A 7,911-nucleotide genomic window follows, 5' to 3' on the forward strand; every position below is an offset into this window, starting at 1 on the left:
ATATATATATATATATATATATATATACAGATATATAGACACACTGAAGCGTACACTCAAAGCCCACATGTATATAATAACATATATAGATACATAGACCGTGACTTGGAGTATACAAGATAACGGCCCGATTATGTAACCCTGCGGCCTTTACGATGGCCGTTATAGAATGAAATATGACGGGCACTCTCTATTATTGGAGTTGAGAAGATACATCCATCTTGTAGTTCCTCTGAAAAAAACTACGAAAGGAACCGTGTGATGTCACGAAAACACTTTCACTTCAACTTTGCCAGGCGACTAGATTTCTAGAAAGGTTTGTAAAGGAAATGGATATATATTACAGTGTTGGTGTCCCTGTAGAAATGGAGTATAGCGTTTATTCGTGAGTTTTTTTCGTGGTGGGGGTCAAATGCTGCATATTCGTCTGTGTTCATTTGGGTGTCCTTTATTTATCATTTGGTTAAAATCTTCGGTCAAATGCTTTGGAGTATTTATATATGCATGGGCATTGAGTGTGTGTAGAGACCTTGTATATAAGGGGGTTAATATTGCAGGATGGAAAAGTGTCATTTGGGTAGGCGAATACCGTCTTAGGTTTAGTGTGTTTCCGTCAGTATGTTTGTGTATGTTTTAGTCGAACGCTTTGCTGTATTCCCATGTATTGATGGCGGTGATGGTGGAAGTACCGAAGTTGGGTGACTGGTGGTTGTAGTTACGATGGAGCATGTATGTATGACAAGATATACTTCTTTTCATGTGGGCAAGAATATTAACTTCCATCTCTGCTGTTCAGATAGATGTCTGGATTCTAAGATTTCTTTAATATGACTCTTTTCTTAACCAGGCGTAATCTGTGTTTTCTTTAAGCAATTACAACTCAGTATCTCTGTTAAATGCCATATGGAAGACATTTATATTCTAGATTTAATGCTCAGTATATCGGATAACTTTTTTAGACTATATGAAAGAAGAAAAGAGAATATTTCTGAAGTAAATGAACCTAACCATCCTAAAGCATCTAGATAGAAACGACAAATTATACAAAGTGTAGGCTCTGTTTTCAAAGTAAATGCTTACAAACAGTGATTAATACAGACAAAAAAGCACCAATTCGCCCACACAATGAAAAATGAAATCCAATACGATTATTCATTCGGAATAATGCACATTTCTACTTCCAAGTATATCCCCCTAGAACTTCTCAAATCTTTCAAAAACTTTTGTGTAGATATCTTCTCAAACTATATATGTATGATTCATTACTGAATATAAATGCAGCTGTTTAAACTTAAAAAAGAAAACTAAAAAATTATTCATTCCAATATGGCAAGTCTATCACGTAATTGCATTTTTTTTTCTAAGAATAAACTTTTCTCTATGAAAAGAACAATGCCTAACAAAATGACTTGTTTATATTACTGAAGTTTAATACTATGTAATGTTCTCTTTATATGTTTGTGTGAGAGAGAAGGGGAGGGATGGAAACATACCACACCACCGTTTCCCTGATTACACTGTTTCGTTTCTGAGAGAAGTTTCCTTTCGAAATATTAAATATGTCTCTTTAAGAGGAAAGGTACATAATCTAGTCTTCTCTTTCGTCTCGTGAGGAATGAAGACATTTTCCTAGCTTCTTAACTGTTAGCAGATAAGTTACCAGAATTAAACTCTACTATATTCCATGATTTTATTGCTTTATATTATGACTTGGAGTATCCTTGATTATGAAGAGAAATTGGTCATAATTTAAACGTAAAGTCTGTATGTATGTATATACACACACACACACACACACACACACACACACAGATACCCACCCACAAAAACACTTGCACCTGCGTACGTGCATGCATACTCGTATCTACGCGTACATAAATATAGATATATATGTATGTTAGATATACATATCAGTGGCGTACGGTGACTTCTGAGGATGATCATGCGATAAATAATTATTGGCTGAGCCGAAATATTTTGAAAATATTTTGCTAAGAGAACAAATTTAGTTAGGTAATATGGCTATGATTTCTTCCATAGCCACAATTAAGCCATTTGGACAAATATTTAGAAAATCCTAGAGAATCTATGAAAGTAATAGCACACGTGTGAGTATGTGCAGGGATTGTAAATCAGTTGCAACAAAACGGAAAGTTAATTTTAGTAAATCAACGAAACATTCATGATTTTAGAATTTCTGAAAATTTCTTCAATACAGAGGATGGTTAATGATTATAATTTCAAAATTTATGACAGAGTGAAATAGATATTTTAAAATCACGGCAACATTTAAGCTGACTAATTAAGACTTATGGTATTGTTGATATGTTTTGCTCAGAATTTTTACGGGTCAAAAAGTCAAACCTATTGGGCCGTTTAGCCTGTCGAGTTAGCGACATCAATTACAAAGAATTATTAACAAAGAGGAGCTGATAGAAAGGGAGGGGAAAGCCAAAGCTGTAACATTGTTTTTTTTTTTTTTAAGTATGCCTTCCGTCGTAATTTTATCGAGATAAAAAAGAAACTGACAAGCATTGACTTTACAGATAGACAGGAAAGAATTGATAATTATTGAAAAATAGGAAGGGAAGGAAAAAAGATTTCATATGCGTTTTTCTTTAAGCATGTCTACAGGAAGCAGACTGTGAATATAGAAAATTATCGAATATAGACGGGTTTCCTTGGAAAGAAAGTAATTATTTTAGCTCAGTTTCCAATGATTTGGACAACCTTTCAATGTGGTTATAAATACATTGTATTCTTAAAGAAATATTTGAGCTATACAAAAAATAAACGGTCATGCAGTGCATTACTTGCATGCCTCGAATGCACGCCATTTATACATATGTGTATATAGATACACAAAACGCACACTCATATATATATATATATAAAAGTTGCTGTTCCCATGGGTAGATATCTGTGTGTGTGTGCGTGTGTGCATACATACATATAGACTTTACGTTTAAATTCTTACCAATTTCTCTTCATAATCATTACCAGTTTCTCCAAGTCATAATATAAAGCAATAAGGTAATGGAATATAGTAGGGTTTAATTCTGGTAACTTATCTGCTAATGGTTAAGAAGCAGATATATAACAGGTGCTGTCCCCACCAGTTCATTCATCACTTTTAGATGTAAAATTTTCTTTCAACAGAGATACAGACCACAATATAGTTCTCTCAACCACTTCTTTTTCTGAAATTACATCTTGAAGACTGTGCTGACAGTTGAATTTGTTGTTCCTTCTTGATCTTAATTGCCATAAATCCTTTAACTCAGAAAATCAATAAAAAAACAAATTGTACCAGACGCTGAGATTATGATTGTTCTTGCTTTTCAGAGAATACATGTAGAATAAAATTTACTTGCCCTACATATAACTACAATATACATTTCATAATTTAATTAAAGGTCATTGTATATGCTTTAAATATGGATTTTGCAGGTTTTTCATGCAGGTCGTGTGATTAAATATACATTCTCTCTTTAACTCATTTCTTTCAACAGACATATTTTAATTTGTCTTATATATTATGATGCCCGAATGTTTGGAAAACATTTCGTGTGAATATCCTGCGTAAGAACACCCAAAGCATTTGAAATGAAGCAGCATCCTTCTTTTCCTCACTTCATATAAACGACCGTTTCAAATGAGGCAGTTATTAAAGATTCGATAGAGTTAAATATAAACGAATGCCTTCAATATCTTTACATATTGCCTTAAACAGTTGTTAATTGGTTTTGTATTGTAAACAAAGGTTGAATTATTCATTATGACGAAGTAATTCCTGATTCATACGGGATGATATCGTTTCTATTTTCGTTTTCTCTGTTGACTTCATACCTTTATATAACGACAATATTTTCACGGCTTGAAGAATAACCGCGTTGTTTGAAGCCATGTGAGTGATTTAAAAATCTCTTTATAATTAGATATTTGTGAAAAGCTGTTACACGTAGAAATATAGCATTTAGAGCAGATGTCAAGTATCCTGGGAATAAATATATTTTCCTCCGTTTGCTTTCGAATCATTTCAATATTCCCCATGCTACTCATACACTATTACGATAAAATAGGTAAGATTTTGTGCTGTTTATAAATTGCAATACGGCACAAGAGTACAATATGTTAAATGTATTTTGACATACAATGTTGTTCATTATATAGCAAAATCAAATGGCATGTTGACATAATAGGAATTCACAAGAGAGATGGTAAGTTATGCTAATTAGCTGCCGGATGTTTATAGGTTGAATAGAACATTGATGTCAATTATAAGTAATAACACATTCTTTTACTTTGTTACCTTTTTTCATATATAGAAGGAATAATGATCTATATTTTCCATAAATATGAATAGCATATTATGAGAGATATTCTACGTAACGAGAATATATTGCACGGAGTGAAGGAGAAGCATAATTATATGTTATATACCATATCAATATAATGCGGTAAAATTGTAATTTGCATGGCTTGATCATATGCGTGATATCATGAAGAAAATGATTCACACATTGCTATTAAAATCTGAAAAAAATATAACCAGATAGATATTTGCTATGTATTACAAATATTCATGTAATTTTCAAGAAAGCTTACTCCTACTTTTTAATGTCTACCTTTATTCTGAAAACGAAATTTATAAAGACAACTCGGATTGCCGTAAAACATCTGACAGGGAAGTGAAAATGCCAATGAAGCAATAGCTATTAATTCATATTTCTAACATATATGTTTCTGAAGTTCGAAATCTTTTCAGCGATTCATTGTCTCACATGCTTTACATCATTGAAAGGGTTGATGTATAAATATATAACGTTGTGTAATACGAAGTGAATCATTAGAGACGTGTCAGCTGTGTTCTCCTTTGCTTATATATTCAATATGACAAAAGAATTTATAGGAAGAAATTTTTAGTAATTATATAGAAACTGCTGTCGAATAAATATATATCTCAAGCATTTAATGTTGGAATCGAGTCTATTTTATAAGAAACAATACTTATTGAAATCTTACTCATATCTACCCATAGCATATACAAACATAGTAATGTTTCGTATAGATTTCAATGAAATGAAACATTAAGTTTGAAGTTCAAAGCACACATTAAACAATTATAAACACAGTTTGTAATTCCATTGTTTCTATTACCATGACATTTGAATGGGGAAAAGGATTGTTAAGCAGAATAAAGTCTTCCCTTCCTTGCAGAGCAAATGTCTCTTAGCATAATAGGTACTGAATTAGAGCGTGATACACACACCCAAACTTGCTTGAATTTATTTCTACAGAATTTATTTCTACAGACACAAAATATATAGAGAGTTTAGTGAACGCTGGTAGCAGATATTTAGCTGAATTGAATATCATACGCCATCTTCGAAGTGAGAGTCCATCATTATGATCATGATGATGATGATCATCATCATCATGAACCTCATCATCTAACGCTGGAGATGTACTACGTTGTCAGCTGTTCACTACCAATCAACTAAGGTAACACCCCTTAAATTTCGAGCACCTCCGAAGTATTCGAGCGGATCCAAGCAGTGTTTTTTTCTGCAAGTGCTCCCGCTTATTGCAGCCCCTATTTGTTCCATGTACTTCACAAGATTTTTCATTACTTTCCACAGGGCTCCAACAATTACTGGTACTACTACCAACTTTTTCCAGCGACCACAACTATTTAACTTCCCAAGATAACCTGTTATATCTATCGACGTTTCTGGCTTCCTTATCACATACCATGTTGTCTGCTGAGAATGCTATATCTATGATCCAACATCGTTTGATTTCTTACTCAAATGACACACTGGCTGGTTTCCTATTCTCTATCGATGATGCCTTCGAGTTTATGATCGTACCACATTTTTGCTCTGTCAATACTTTGTTGCAAAGTGTCCAATGAATAATCCTTGTTATGTTGTCATGGCATCTCAAATATTCTTTCTGGACTAGTGGCGTACATTGACTGGTAATATGCTATAGGGTTTCACGATTTTGTCCACAAATTCTGCACGTATGACATTCTCATGTGTTGTCTATTCTGTATTTGATGTGATTGGTTCCGAATGCTTGATGATAGGCAGTACAGATTAGAGCCTCCGTTTCTGGTGTTAAATCACATTGAGTCATCCATAGACATATTTAATCTCTGATTATGTTATCTTCAACATCCCTATGCCTATGCATTCTTTTCTTTATGTAACTATTTTCGGTTTCATTCATTGTGAAGTGCTTGTAGAGTGCTTTATCTTTGCAACATTCCATTCTACACAAGTCTGGCCTTCTTACTTCCAATAATAGCGGTTCTGGGGAATTTTTACATACCATACTATGTTGTTTACTCCTGCTCTAATACTGATTTCGCATCCAATTAGTCCTCTTCTCCCTCTTTTTCTTGGTACTTACAGTCTCTCTGTGTCACTTTTTGGGTGGCCTGACCATATCTAGTCAGCAACTTACTTGTCTTTCTGTCTAAGCAATTTAGTTCGTCTACTGTCCATACGATTACCTGCTCCATATCTAAGGAGTGAAACCGTCCAGGTTTTGATAGCTTCACTCTTATTAATATAATTTCGACTGCAGACGTCTCAGTCTGCGCAAGTACACCACCGTAAATTTTTCTTTCATTTCTTTCTCAACTAATTTATCCATTTCCAGTATCTCCAAGTACTCATAGCCCGTCTCTTCTATTTGTTCATAACCTCCCTCGACGGTATCAATAGCCCGTACATACATTTGATTTTGCCTCTTCTCAAGACTAACACCACACTTTCTCAATCCGAACTCCATTCTGATACTAGCACTGAAAGCATAGACCTTATCAACGAGGAAACTGACTTGGGCTTCATCTTTACCATAAAGTTTGATGTCATTCAGGAATAACAAGTGGTTGACTTTTTATTGGCGGCTTTTGAATTCATACACATCTGATACTCTCCTCAAAATCAATGTTAGTGGTATAAAGCACAGTACAAAGATCAGTTGAGACAGGCAGTTCCCTTGGAAGATGCCCCATTATTAAAGTTATTCTAGGGTAAAATGTACGAAGCCCAGTATACCCATCGTGACTACTCCTCTGAAAGGGGTACACGAGGCACGTGCATCACAACGATATGTGCACGATATGGTGAACTCATATCAAGATACGCAGCGCATGACCTTGCAGATGGGGCCCAGTTAGAATTTTCTTCAGTTCGAGTAGCCCATTCAGCTCAAATGGTCCCTGAAGAAGGTCTAAGGATGATGAACAAAACGCCCATGCTTCCAAAGCTGAATTATCCAAACTCCAATGAATTCCTCTCAACACATGGTTATGATGCTCCCCCAGTACTTCTGCACGTGATTAGAGATGCACATATCGTCAGCCACTAAGAGACATTCTCAACTGGTTATGGTCAAACAATTCAGAAACAAGTCTCTGGTATTGAACACTAAATTTTCTGTAGCCCATCTTTTATGCCTAGACAAAACAATGTACACGATAACACTTCCAATCAGTTAAGAGCAGAAGCCATGCGAGCAATTCCGTGGTACTACGTCAGGGCATTTATTATTATTATTATTATTAGTAGTAGTAGTAGTAGTAGTATGATCATCATTATTTATTATTATTATCATTATTTTTATTATTATTATTATCATCATCGTCATCATCATTATCATCGTCATTATTATTATTATTATTATTATTATTATTATTATTATTATTATTATTATTATTATTAATATTATTTTATGTTTGACTTTTGTTTTGCATTTGTACAAGTTGGATCCAAGTCTCACCCAGAGACCTCAAGAGACAACAAGTTAGAAGTTCATGTAGGTGTTATGCCTAGGGTACCATATATTTGGATTTGTACAGTTTTGTTCAAGTGAATGTTTAAGAAACCATAAGAA

The sequence above is a fragment of the Octopus bimaculoides genome, chromosome 1 (genome assembly GCF_001194135.2).
Source record: "Octopus bimaculoides isolate UCB-OBI-ISO-001 chromosome 1, ASM119413v2, whole genome shotgun sequence".
Classification (NCBI taxonomy): domain Eukaryota; kingdom Metazoa; phylum Mollusca; class Cephalopoda; order Octopoda; family Octopodidae; genus Octopus; species Octopus bimaculoides.